At 38.7% G+C, this 14,590-nt stretch overlaps 1 non-coding gene across 1 annotated transcript; it reads right to left on the minus strand.

Annotated features, from left to right (window-relative positions):
* Positions 1 to 819: 819 nt before the first annotated feature.
* On the minus strand, positions 820 to 926 carry LOC127681828 (U6 spliceosomal RNA). Its single transcript, XR_007977189.1, has one exon. It is a non-coding gene; the product is annotated as a U6 spliceosomal RNA (small nuclear RNA).
* Between the last annotated feature and the right edge of the window lie 13,664 nt (positions 927 to 14,590).

A 14,590-nucleotide genomic window follows, 5' to 3' on the forward strand; every position in this document is an offset into this window, starting at 1 on the left:
TACCCAATTTTTAGTTGGATTATTTTGGGTTTTAATATCAAATTTATTGGCTTGTTTATATATTTTGAATATTAGTACTTTATTGCATGTGGACCTGGAATTGAGTCTGAAGCAACTGGGACTGGAGGAGCAGAAGGGGTGGCGAATGCCCAGTCAGCCTATTTCTTTCTCTGGCAGGACTGGCCTTTGGATTAATATTGTTGGAGTTGCAGGCTGGAATAGAGCAAGAAGTTGGAAAGAAAGGTTAGGAGGGGATCATCTATGGGATCCACAGGAGATGGGAGCAGGGCACGGGGGGAGGAAAGACAGCAGCACATAGGGATTATGTTTGGCGAAACAGAGAGAGTGGAGATCTGGAGTTAGTTTATCTAGTTTCCTAGAAGGAGTCAAATTTACATTTTCATAATGTAAATAACAGGATGGACATAGACACTTCTAGTGACCACATATTTGGGAGCACCTCTAGCACTGAAACAAGAAGCTGGTATTTGACTGACAAAAGGTCCTGAGTTACCTGTAACTCTTGGCAAAGATGCCTATGTGAGCTCAATGTCTGGGGTTGGCGGCTGGAATCTAATGTGATCATTTTAAATGTAAGTTATCTAAAACACAGAAAACCCATGGCACCATAGAAATCTAATAGTTATAAACATAGGTAAAATACATTAATAATCTTTGTTTAACTTGTTAAGTTAAAACCAAATTTAAGTTGTTGATTAAGTTTTAAGTTATTATAGCTAGTACCTTGACAGAATATTTGTGTGTGTGTTTTGTTCTTAGAAGACATTTTTACTTTTTGTTAGTGCTGACCACATGAACACAAATGTGAAATGCTTCAAGAATTTACATATCATCTTTGTGCAGGGGCCATGCAAATTTTCTCTATATTAGTCTAATTTTAATATATATGCTTCCAAAGCAAGCACTCAATTATAACTTTAAAAAAAAGTGTGAGTTTCTTGCATGGGCCATGCCTTCCTTTAGGATATATTGAGCTGTGAGAACATAGGATGCAAGAGTGAAGCACCAAAATTCTGTCCCACATGGAGAGTTCCTTGCTTTGAAAAAAAAAAAAAAACAGCTTCATTTCCAGTGTCTAAACAATGACTTGCAATCCCACAGTCATTGAGTCAGAGAAATGGGCAAATAATTCCTTACTCAGGGTCTCTTAAGTCAGCTAGGCTGCCTTCTCACCCAGAAGTTAAGCTCTTTCTCAAAGCTTATTTAAGTTGACAACTGAATGCAACTCTTTACTTACGTAAGGACAAGGCCTGTTTTTTTCCTGTGTGATAGAAAATGTTCCTCTGAGTTTCCAGTCCCCAGTATTTACCATTGGGTATGTAGTCAAGCCTAGGACATTTGCTTTTCTCCTAAGTCAATAGTAGAATATATATCCTCCTTACAATCCAGGATTTTGTCCTATAAAGTGGTAGTTGCAAAATTAAATATGATTCTGACTTTACCATTTTGTTCCAAATAATGTGTATTTCTTTATTCCTCTGCATGAACTTGGTTCATAGTCCATATAAAAAGGAGATAGCTGCATATTGAGATAGATCATCCCAAATTTTCTAAGAAACCACCATATTGATTTTGAAAGTGGCAGTACAAATTTGCACACCTACGAGAAAAGGAATGTGCCTCCTTGTTTCATACCCTCACCAGCATGAGCTGTCGGTTGTGTTTCTGATCTTAGCTCTTCTGATAGGTGTTAAATGGAATCTCAGTCATTTTGATTAGCATTTCTCTAATAAGTGAGGATGTTAAATATTGTTTTTTAAGTGTAGTAGCCAACCAATGACTGGTCCAACTTGAGAGCCATATCATGAGAGAAAGCCCATTCCCTCTCATAACCAGAAAAAAAGTCAATAAAATGATTCCTAATGATACTCTGCTATACTCATAGACTGGAACCTAGCATAATCATTATTAGAGAGACTTTATCTAATAACTGATAGGAGCTGATGCAGAGACCCACAGGCAATCTAGGAGTAGCTAAGGTAATCCTTCAGAAGAGGGTGAGGTAGGATTGTAGGATCTAGATAGGTTAAGCACATAATGAGAAAATGGACCATGGAATCAGCTAACCAGGGTTCATAGAGGCTCACAGAGACTGAACCAACAATCAAGGGCCCTGTATGGGTCTGACCCATGTCCTCTGTATATATGCTATGATTGTATAGCTTAGACTTTTTATTGGGGTTCTAACAGTGAAAGCTGGGACTGTCTCTGACTCTTTTCTCTGCTTTGGGGACACTTTTCCTCCTATTGGGTTGCCTTGCCCAGTCTTAATAGGAGGGGATATGTCTAGTCTTATAACTTGATATGCCATGTTTTGTTCATATCCCTAGGAGGCCTGCCCTATTTTGAAGGAAAAGGAGGAGTGGTTAATCTGGAGTAGAGGGACTTGGAAGAGAGGAGGGAGGGGAAGCTATGAAAGAATTTTAGAAAATGGACCTCTTCCATCTGTCAAATATTTGGGAAAGACACAGTAGCAATTCCCATGCTATAAGAATAAGAATTCAAACTGATGTTAACCTACATTTTATTGTCATATAGACATTTCTCCTAATCATCAATTCATAGGGTACTAGAGTTATGAGAAACTATAATCTCAGGAGAAAACAAAAATGTAAATGGAAATCTTAAAAATTAAGTGCAAAATGTAGAAGCCATGTAGAAACATGGTTTTAGCATCTGAAAAGAGAAAGCTGTTGCCAAGCCTTTAATTGTATTACTTCGTGTGTTAAACCTCCTCTCCTTCCATAAGACTGAGATAATAGCTGTGGTCCATAAAAGTATCTGCAATGATTGTCATGAAGTCAGTAAACCATTCCTCATACTGAAATCTTTAATTATCACTGTGGATTTGAACTTGGATACTCATTCTCGAGGACCCCCAATAGGATGGCAGTTTAGATCTAAGGACATGTTACAGTATATTATCTTGTATTTGCTTAAACCTAATCATGTTATATAGAGCTTATAACACTAACCCTAATTAGTAATAATTTTGCTTCAAGGAAATACTGTGACCAAAAGTAAGTTAGGGAGGAAAGGGATAATTTTGCTTACACTTCACTGTTCATCACTGAAGGACATTAGGACTGGAACTCAAACAGGGGAGGAATTTGAAGTCAGGAGCTGATGCAGAGGCCATGGAGAGGTACTGGTTACTTGGTTTCTCAGCAAGTAGGTATTCTTACATAATCAAGAATCAACAGCCCAATTATGGGAGCATCTGCAATGGACTGGGCCTTTCCCACCAATCACTAATTAAGATTTTTTTACAGCCATATATTATGGAGGCATTATCTTAATTGAAATTCCTCCCTTTCCAATGATTCTGGCTTGTATCACATTGACATAAAACTAGCTGACTAGTCCTTTACTGACTGAGCTAGTTTGTTTAAAATCCAGCTGCATTTAGTGTAGCTTTTAGATGATTCATCAAAACATGAACTGGAGTTCCATTTGGCAGTAATTGAGTTGTCTTGGAGAAAAGAAGATGAATAGTATCTTTGGAAGGACACAGAAAAGCCATTCCTAATATGTGCTGTATCAGGGGAAATGGGGGCTTTCATTTGTGTGGTGATGAGTTAGAATGAAAGAGCAAGAAGCAGCAGGTGGAAGATCAATGTATTCTATGACCTCATGCCAAGACAAATGTCACACTGTGAAAGGATCACACACTACTTATTTTAAAGGATGGAAACTTAGGTCTAAAGCTGAGTTGGCCATTATGCTGTATTGCTTAATATAACTTAGTTTTTGTTTTATTTGCATTGGTATTTTGCCCACATATGTGAGGGAGTTGGATCTCCCCAAACGCATTATAGAGAGTTGTGAGCTGCCATGTTAGTGCTAGGATTGAACTGGAAGATCAACCAGTGCTCTTAACCAGTGAGCCATCTTTCCAGGCCCTGTGTTTATTTTCTTACATCATGATACATTTGAATTCTTACTTTGTGTACAGTAAAGAACTGCTGAGGGATACTAATGATTATCAGGGAGCTCACAGCTGCCTGTTGTATTTCAAGATGTGCTAATACTGAAAAGTATACTACATGTGTTGAAGAGATACTTGAGATGTACAATTGGAAGAAGACATGAGTGCATGTCTGTATGCTATGGAAACCATAGTAGTTTGTAAGTGCATGCCTCAGGTTGTTTATGGGTAGAGTGCCCAGCTGGAGTCATTTGGCTTCAGGTCCATCAAGGCAGGAGCGTGGCAGCATCCAGACAGCATGGTACAGGCGGAGCTAAGAATTCTATATCTTAATTTGAAGGCTGCTAGGAGTAGACTAGCTTCCAAGCAGTTAGGAGGAGGGTCTTAGACCCCATGCCCACAATGACACAGTTCTGCCAAGGCCACACCTCCTAATACTGCCACTTCCTGGGCCAAGCATATTCAAACCACAACAATAGTCAAATTCAGAATTACATGAGATTAAAAGCTACCAGATCTCAGGCTACTCTGCTTAGCCTGGATACCAAGGAGCTTGGTAGACACCAAGTATCTGTTGGATATGGACATTTCTAAGCCATGTAATACACTAATTATTTTGATGACATTCCTCTAAAGAGTATAGCAGTTGTCCTTTTTTATCTTGATTTACATTTTCATTTTCCATGCTGCTGGTTGCCTGAAATCCATTGTATTTCAAAATGCAGCATGGAATGATGAGAAATAAACGTTTGGAGAATTTGAAGCACGGCTTTACAAGCGCAGTGGTGAGATCTTACACCACATTTGAGCAAAGACCATCTACCTCTTCAATCTGACCATTTATATAGTAAACCATAAGCACAGTAGTCATTCTGATGCAATCTCTGTGGTCAGGCTGGCACTTGAGATAGGAAAGTGTGTGCTAAAGTAGCAGATTTTTTTAAACTTTTGCTTTGTATGGTTCCAAATTAGAAGAAAACTGCTGCTGATGATTTTATCGCAGTGTACTCTTACACTTTTTCTATTATATCGTTAGCTATTTTTAATCTCTTGCTATACCTAGTTTATAAATTTAACTTTATACTTATTATATATAGGAAAACTGTTATGTCTGTAGTTTCACATATGGGCTGAGGTCTCATATTCCAGTTGATGAGATATTACAGCTGTATTAAACATAGAGATGTAAAAAAGAGTTGTTGGAGAGTTGGGGATATTCACTTGGTGGCTATTGGCATCTTCAAATCATGTTCTTATAATTACAAAAAGCAGTTAACATTTTGTTGTTTTGTACTCTCATGGAATGGCTGTCAAGTATTCTTTTTCTTGTTGTATAGCATGTATGTACTTATTTAAGTTCTTCTCACATTTCTTCATATACAACACCAACATGGTTCCATTCTTGGATGGGGTGTGACTCCTGAACAGTAGTAGGTACTTCTTGTGAATAGCTGTCCATGCTGCCTGGCTTTCCTGTGATCACTGCTCTTTTATACTTGATGAGATGGTCACTCTGACATCCTCAGCATCTCCCTATTACCAGAACAAGATTATTCTAAGTATCAAATATTTTAATTATCAGATTTTATGTTGGTGCTCTATTTTTATCAGTGTCATTGAGGTATTTACAACATATATGTCTTCATTGCTTTGTTATACAAGCTGTAGTTTTCTGTGCATGAAAGAGCTGCTCACAGGATGCATCATCTCTTTGTTCATTTGCCACTAAAATTGTTCAAGTTTCTTGTTCTTTCGGGGGTGTTAATGATTCTTGAAGTCACTAGTTTTGTTGTTGTCGTTTGTTTTTGTCTCAAGACAGGGTTCTCTGTGTAGCTCTGACTGTCCTAGAACTCACTCTGTAGACTAAGCTGTTCTTGAACTCAGAGATCTTCCTCCTTCTGCCTCCCAGGTGTTAAGATTAAAGTCAAATGCCACCACTGCCCAGCTCTTTGCCATTTTATTTTTCTGTTGTAACTGGCTATAGAGCTGTTTTGTTGACTGTACTTGACTAAGCTTCCTATAGGGAATGCAGGAAGAGCTCCTGGAGATACTGAAGGTTCTCATGGACTAGAAGTAAAGATGATGACTTTAGTCATTTGTTATATTTTATTTTCATAAAAGCTTAAATACAGAACTTTAATTTATTTTTATGACTTCAGGACTTCCCATTATTCCAAAACATGTAGACACCCAAACAACATTGCATAAAAATTAATGAATGGATGGTAACATATTTACAGTTATATTCTACACATTTCAAAGATTTTCTTTTGAAGTTGAACAGACTGACTATATATAATTTTAAATGTGATTGCTCTTTCTTTCCCAGTGTGTCTACTTCAGAGGACTTTCTGAAAATTTATGGCATTTCTTCTCTCTTTGAATCAATGTAGGCTACTTTGTAACATACTAAATTCCTCTTTTCTTAGTCAGGAAAAATTTGCCAAGAGGAGGTCTATACAGGTGAATTCCATTGACAATGTTTTGAAACAAGAATATTCTATATGAGCTTCTTTCCATGGAGATTTATGATCGGAGACTTTAACAATATAGAAAAAGCAGCAAACATTTTTCACAAATGTTTTTCTTATAAATATTACATAGAATGCTGGTTTAGGATTCAAAACTGAAGAGCAGAATTAGCAAAACTCTGGAACAAGCAACCACAATGGTACACAGATAGATAGTATTCCTGTGCATGGGGATGTATCATTCTTCCACTGCCCACCTCAAATGTCTGTCCTTTTTGCAGCTTTGTTGCAGTCTAGTGATGAAGCACATGATGATGCTGCCATCATGCAGTCTCACTGCAGCTAGGCCTTCTTCTTTTTTTAAAAATTATTATTAATATTTTATTTTTTTATTTTTTATTTTTTTATTTCATTTGATATATTTTTTATTTACATTTCAAATGATTTCCCCTTTTCCGGTTCCCCACTCCCCAAAAGTCCCATAAGCCCCCTTCCCTCCCCCTATTCTCCCACCCACCCCTTCCCACTTCCATGTTCTGGTTTTGCCCTATACTGCTACACTGAGTCTTTCCAGAACCAGGGGCCACTCCTCCATTCTTCTTGTACCTCATTTGATATGTGGATTATGTTTTGGGTATTCCAGTTTTCCAGGCTAATATCCACTTATTAGTGAGTGCATACCATGATTCATCTTTTGAGACTGGGTTACCTCACTTAGTATGATGTTCTCCAGCTCCATCCATTTGCCTAAGAATTTCATGAATTGATTGTTTCTAATGGCTGAATAGTACTCCATTGTGTATATATACCACATTTTTTGCATCCATTCTTCTGTTGAGGGACATCTGGGTTCTTTCCAGCTTCTGGCTATTATAAATAGGGCTGCTATGAACATAGTGGAGCATGTGTCCTTATTACATGCTGGGGAATCCTCTGGGTATATGCACAGGAGTGGTATAGAAGGATCTTTTGGAAGTGAGGTGCCCAGTTTTCTGAGGAACTGCCAGACTGATTTCCAGAGTGGTTCTATCAATTTGCAACCCCACCAGCAGTGGAGGAGTGTTCCTCTTTCTCCACATCCTCGCCAACATCTGCTGTCTCCTGAGTTTTTAATCTTAGCCATTCTAATCTCAGGGTTGTTTTGATTTGCATTTCCCAGATGACTAATGAAGGTGAGCATTTTTAAAGATGGTTCTCCACCATCTGAAGTTCTTCAGGTGAGAATTCTTTGTTTAACACTGTACCCCATTTTTTAATAGGGTTATTTGGTTTTCTGGGGTCTAACTTCTTGAGTTCTTTGTATATATTGGATATTAGCCCTCTATCTGATGCAGGGTTGGTAAAAGATCTGTATGACAAGAACTTCAAGACTCTGAAGAAGGAAATGGAAGAAGACCTCAGAAAATGGAAAAACCTCCCATGCTCATGGATTGGCAGGATTAATATAGTTAAAATGGCCATTTTGACAAAAGCAATATACAAATTCAACGCAATACCCATCAAAATCCCAACTCAATTCTTCATAGAGTTAGAAACAGCAATTCTCAAATTCATCTGGAATAACAAAAAACCCAGGATAGCTAAACCTATTCTCAACAACAAAAGAAAGTCTGGGGGAATCAGTATTCCTGACCTCAAGCAATACTAGAGAGCAATAGTGTTAAAAACTGCATGGTATTGGTACAGTGACAGGCAGGCAGGTCAATGGAACAGGATTGAAGATCCAGAAATGAACCCACATACCTATGGCCACTTGATCCTTGACAAAGGGGCTGAAAATATCCAATGGAAAAAAGATAGCCTTTTCAACAAATGGTGCTGGTTCAACTGGAGGTCAGCATGCAGGAGAATGCGACTTGATCCATCCTTGTCTCCTTGTACTAAGCTCAACTCCAAATGGATCAAGGACCTCCACATAAAGCCAGACACTCTGAAGCTAATAGAAAAGAAACTGGGGAAGACCCTTGAGGACATTGGTACAGGGGGAAAGTTCCTGAACAGAACACCAATAGCGTATGCTCTAAGATCAAGAAATGACAAATGGGACCTCATAAAATTACAAAGTTTCTGTAAAGCAAAGGATACCATCAAAAGGACAAATCGGCAACCAACAAACTAAGCTTTCTTCTTAACATCTTTATTATCATTTCCTGTGAATACCAAGGCCAGTGTGTAGTAAAGATTCCACCATTCTATGAGGATAACACCCAGTAGCAGCCAGCACACTAGTTCTAACTTGGCTGAGATTACAGAAGTTCTGTTTGCTCAGAGCAGCTGATTCTCCAAACAGAAGTTTAGGACTTTTGAGTTCATGGATCCTACTGTTGACATTAAAGTAAGAGAAAGACTGCTTGCATGCGAGGATCACTGTATTTTGAAATCTTGTATTTTAATGAATGACTGTTTTGCCCTTTTTAGGGCATTAGTTCCCTCATTTCTGTCCCATCTGTGTAATGGAGAGAGGGGAAACTACAGACTCAACAGTAATCTCTAGAAACCTCCTCATATACACCTTGGTATTATTTTACTGGTTTTGGTTTTATCATTCTCTTCTGCATTATAACCTGACTGCACTTTCCTATTCCTTCATTCTTGCCAGTCCCTCCTTCATACCTCCCCTCTCCCACAGATCCACTCTTTCTCTGAATTCCTTCAGAAAATAGAGGGCAGCCTAGGGATAACAACTGATATGGCCTAGCAAGTTACACTAACACTAGACACAAACCTTCATATCAAGTAGACAGCAATTCTATATAGTTTTCCTGCCTAATGTGATGTACAAAGCAAGCTTAAAATATACTCACGTGTCTTCATGGTTTCCTGTCCATTTCATGGACCTTTATTTTAATTTTGATTTTTTTTTATTTTCTGTGAATTTCAGACATGTCAGTAATGACTTTTGATCAAAGCCAGCCCGATATCGCCCCTCCAACATTTGTCACTCCCACAATCTTACCTGCACACTCCATATGCTATTTTCTTAAACTGAATCCACTTAGTGCTGTTGTATGTTCATACATGTATGGCCACATTAGGGTATGGATAAAGCCACATCTTTCAAGGGCCGCTTCACTGAAGAAAACCGACACAGTTCCCCTCAGTAACCATCAATTACCAGTATCTTCAGAGCTAGGGTTGGACTTAGTGAATGCCTCTAACCATGCTGGGATTTTGGCTGGCTTGATCTGTTGCAGATATTGTGCATGTAGTCAGAACCACTGTGAATTTATGTGTGCAATGGTCCTGTTATGACAGAAAAGTATTACTTAGCTGCAGATGTCTACTACCTCTGGCTCTTACTATCGTTCTTTTTCCTCCTCCTCAGTGATCGCTTGGGGCAGAAGATGTGCCATAAATTTTGTCACTAATTCTGTGCATGCAGACCAACTGTCAGCCTCCCTATTAATTGCTATCTACTACATAAAGGACCATCTCTGATGTGGGTTAAGAGATGCAGTAATAGATGGATATAACATTTAGAACTTAGGGCAGCCCCCTAATCCTTTGTCTAATTAGTAGACTAATAATATTAGGCTGAATGCTAGCATCTATGACATGGACAACTAAGAGATTTGCTCCAGTTAAGTTTTTTTTATTGATATATTTTTTTTATTTACATTTCAAATGATTTCCCCTTTTCTGGGTCCCCACTCCCTGCAAGTCCCATAAGCCCTCTTTCCTCCTGTTCCTTCATCTACCCCTTCCCGCTTCCCTGTTCTGGAATTCCCCTATACTCTTGCACTGAGTCTTTCTAGAACCAGGGTCCATTTCAATTTCTGTAAGGTCTCCAGAGATAGATAATACCAATCTTAGAAGCCATAGGCTTTTTAGGATACACCTCTGTCAATTGTTGACAACAAAGTTTCCTGGTGTCATAAGCAATATTCCATTGTTTTTGTGTTCCAGAATTAGAAGCTATGATCCTGTTGCAAAGACACTTTCTATATAAGACATAATCAACTCATGGTAAAATGTATCTCCCTGCTGGCTAGCTTTCATTGCCTTGGAAGTTGCTATTCAAGAAATCAGGAGAGAAAAGTCATCATTGTGCATTATGGCTGAAGTCATTCTTATTGGGTCCTGGGAGTCTCATGATTCCCTAGTGGCTGGGACCCTCCAATTGCTATCCCCAGTTCTTCATTCCCCCATGCTACCTATTTTTATTTGATTTCTTGACCCTCTACCTCTTTCATGTCTTCTCCAGATTCTGATACTGCCACCCTTCTTTCCTCTTCCTTCTTTCCCCCTCCCTTGTCCCCCTCTCCTTATCTCCCACAATCATCTTGTTCCCCCCTTAATGTAGGACTTAAACATCCACCCCCTGGTCTTCCTTCCTTCTACACTCCATATGGTGTGTAGGTTGTATCATAGGCATTGTGAGATTTTGGGTTAATATCCACTTATTAGTGAGTACATTACTTGTTTGTTCTTTTGTGTCTGGGAGACCTCACTCAGGATGATATTTTCTAGTTCCATCCATCCATCTGCCTGCGAATTTCATGACGTCGTAATATGTAGAAAATGAAGAGATAGAACCTATGGAAACCACCTCCAGTAGATAGGCATGGTACCTAGTTGAGATGGAGCCACCCACCCATCTCAATGTTTTTTTTTTTAACCCAGAAATGTTCTTGTACAATGGAAAAACGGTCAAAAATTGGAGTGGAGACTGAAGGAAAGCCCAATTGGGAATGCCACAATCTGGGGCTATGTCATGTCAGCAGGCACCAAACCCAACACTGTTGCCATGATTAAGAGGTGCTTGCTGACAGGAACCTAGTCTAGTGGTTCTTTGGGAGATCTGGCCAGCAACAGATCAAAGCAGAGGTAGATGCTTGGAGCCAACCATCATCAGGCTGAACTCAGGGAACCTGGTTGGGGAGCTGGCAGAAGGACTAGAGGAGCAGAAGGGGATTGCAACCCCATTGGAAGAACAGCATAGGCTGTCCTGACCACTCAGTTCTCCCAGAGACTAGACCACCAACCAAGGAGAGCACCCAAAGGGATCTTTGGCTTTAGATACATATGTAGCAGAGGATGGTCTCACTGCACAGCAACTGGAGGGGAGGCCTTTGGTGCCAGGTAGGTTTGATGCCCCTGAGTAAGGGGATGCTGGAGGGGATGGGAGAGTGTGGGTTGGGGGAGCCCCTCATACAGGCTAAAGGAAAGGGGGCAGATGTGGGATGGGAGGTAGAAAAAGGGTAATTGGGAAGTGGGATATCATTTGAGATATAAATAAATGGAATGATCAATAATAATAAAAGAAAAAATCAAAAAGGAAGAAAGGAAGAAAGAAAGAAAGAAAGAAAGAAAGAAAGAGAGAAAGAGAGAAAGAGAGAAAGAAAGAAAATCATCACTGTTCTTACCCATCTGTGGACTTGTGTAGTAGTGATTTGACTGTTGAAGGGGCAAAAAACTGCTCTGTTTGGAATTAAGGCCTACATCTCAGAAACAAATTCATGACTGGTATTGACAAAAAGAAAGCCATTGTGGGGGTAAACCTATTGTTTCTGTTGTGTTTAATGGACATTTTGTCAAAGTACTCATTAAATATGAATGCTTACATCATTAGAATAATTCTGCCTACAAAAATCTTCAAGGAAGTTTCTTATTTTAGAAAATGGTAGCTAATGGGGAAACTCATGGTTAGTCAAGTTGCTGAAATTAATTGACTACTGAGTGCTGATCCTTCAACTGAGCATATCTTCAAGGCTCAGGAACCATAGTGGAAACTGAGGTGGTATAGAGAAATTAAGAGCCGCCTTATGGCAAATATAGCTGTGAAATCCTGTATTCTCAGTTGGACATGACTGATACATCCATAATTATTAGAAAGTGCATAGTACTACACTCATTAACATCCAAGCCTAGATTAGGGAAGGGTTAGTTGGTTTGGCTTCTCACTGGAGAGATATTGAAAGTTGATAGGTGCTGGAGGAGAGTAGTCACTGCCTTCAGTAGTCTTGCCACTGGTGAATTACCAGTGCTTCAGAGGATGACCCAATACTCACCCCTTATACAGGACAGCACTGGGAAAATTCACTGTGTCATAGAACAAGGAATTGTTCAACAGAGAATTGTCTCAATTGACTTGGGGCCATGTGTGTGAGAGATTGTCTTGGTTGAAGATTGTTGTGGGAAAGCTCAGCATGTTATGGGTAATACCATCACCAGGCAGCTGGGTTTGAACCTTTTGAGAAAACTCTCGGAACATGAGAGAATGGATGTGTTTTACTGTTTATGTTTCAGTTTTTGCTTGAGTTCCTGTCCCTGATTTTTCTCAATGATGCTCTGTAACCTGGGAGTATATGTTGAAATAAACCATTTTATTCTCTAAGATACATTTGGTTATGAAGTTTATCACAGTATATGAAAGAAAAGTAAAACAAATAGAGGAAGAATTTTCAGGAGGCAGGTGGACTTAGTGAACACGAGATAACACAGGATGGGATTATGAAATGTGACAAGAAGATGTATAAGGAATCGTAAAAATGAAAAGAAAAGTAAAGAAAAATTGGATTTTTTAAAAAACCAATAATCAAGAAAACTCAAATTATAGCTTCAGGGACTATTTTTAATTCTGTCCGATTCTGATGGTTTGTGAATTCTGTTTATTCAGTAGTGCCCTGAGAAACTTCATTCTCTGGTTTTACTGTGCACATCAGCTTTGTTTGAGGTAGGTTTCAGATATGTGATGAAAAGCCTTGCTAGCCCAATCTATATAAGGCTCTTTGTCCAAACTGCTAAAATGTTTGTTGTAAAAATAAAATGAAACAAAAGAACCTTTTGTGTCAATGAGGGAGGTATAGTTAGAGTCTAGAGAACAGACTTAACAACATAAAGAAAGAAGAAAAAAGGAAAAAGGAAAACACATAGCAAAAGAAATAAGAAAGTAAAAAACATGGATTAAAAAACACCAAAAATGTGAAAGCTGTAAATCAGAAATCAGTGTCTTTGAATAAAATCCCTTAAGTAAAAATGCTCTAAATAATAGTAATAAAAAAAACCCAAACAACACAAACAAAACAAAACAAAGAAATAATCACTTATATATTCGCCCAAAGGGAGAAAGAACACTAGGAATAGAGAAGACTGACTAACTTTTGCATTTAAATATTAGTAAGGAAAATAAAGGGCATGAGCTTTCTCTTCAGTACGTATCTTTTCTTCTCTGTCTCGTGCCTTGTGCTGTGTGTCTATGAATCATGTACTTCTTCAGACTTTACTGCTTACCTGCAGAGAATGATATCATCTACTGAAGAACTAGTACCTCTTGTTGATTTGCTAGGGATTTTCGCCCGTAACTCAGTGTGTGTTGTATATGTTCACTGCTGAAATACACAAACTTCAACAGCCATGTAGAAGCACCCTAACTCATAGTTCTCTGTCCCTTCATCCTCATCTGTCTGTGTGTGCTCTCATCTATATAATTATGTCCTAATTGCAACCTGTGACAATTGTCTCTAGATTCTTGGTATTTCTTTCTTTTTTTAATTAGATATTTGCTTTATATATATATTTCAAATGTTATCCCCTTTCCTTGTTACCCCTCCAAAAAACCCCTATGCACTCCCTCCTCTGACTGCTAACCAACCCCCTACTCCCACACATTCCCCTATTTCTTTTCTTTTCTTTCTTTTTCTTTTTCTTTTTCTTTCTTTCTTTTTTTTTTTTTTTACAATTTAAGGTCATTTTTGCTGGTGGGGTTGCAAGTTAGTACAACCACTCTGGAAATCAGTCTGACAGTCCCTCAGAAAACTGGGCATGTTGCTTCCAAAAGATCCTGCTATACCACTCCTGGGCATATACCCAGAGGATTCCCCACCATGTAATAAGGACACATGTTCCACTATGTTCATAGCAGCCCTATTTATAATAGCCAGAAGCTGGAAAGAACCCAGATATCCCTCAACAGAAGAATGGATGCCAAAAATGTGGTATATCTACACAATGGAATACTATTCAGTCATTAGAAACAATGAGTTCATGAAATTCTTAGGAAAATGGATGGAGCTGGAGAACATCATACTAAGTGAGGTAACCCAAGTCTCAAAAGATCAATCATGGTATGCACTCACTAATAAGTGGATATTAGGTTGGAAAATTGGAATATGCAAAACATAATCCACACTTCAAATGAGGTACAAGAAGAACGGAGGAGTGGCCCCTA

The sequence above is a fragment of the Apodemus sylvaticus genome, chromosome 3 (assembly GCF_947179515.1).
Source record: "Apodemus sylvaticus chromosome 3, mApoSyl1.1, whole genome shotgun sequence".
NCBI lineage: Eukaryota > Metazoa > Chordata > Mammalia > Rodentia > Muridae > Apodemus > Apodemus sylvaticus.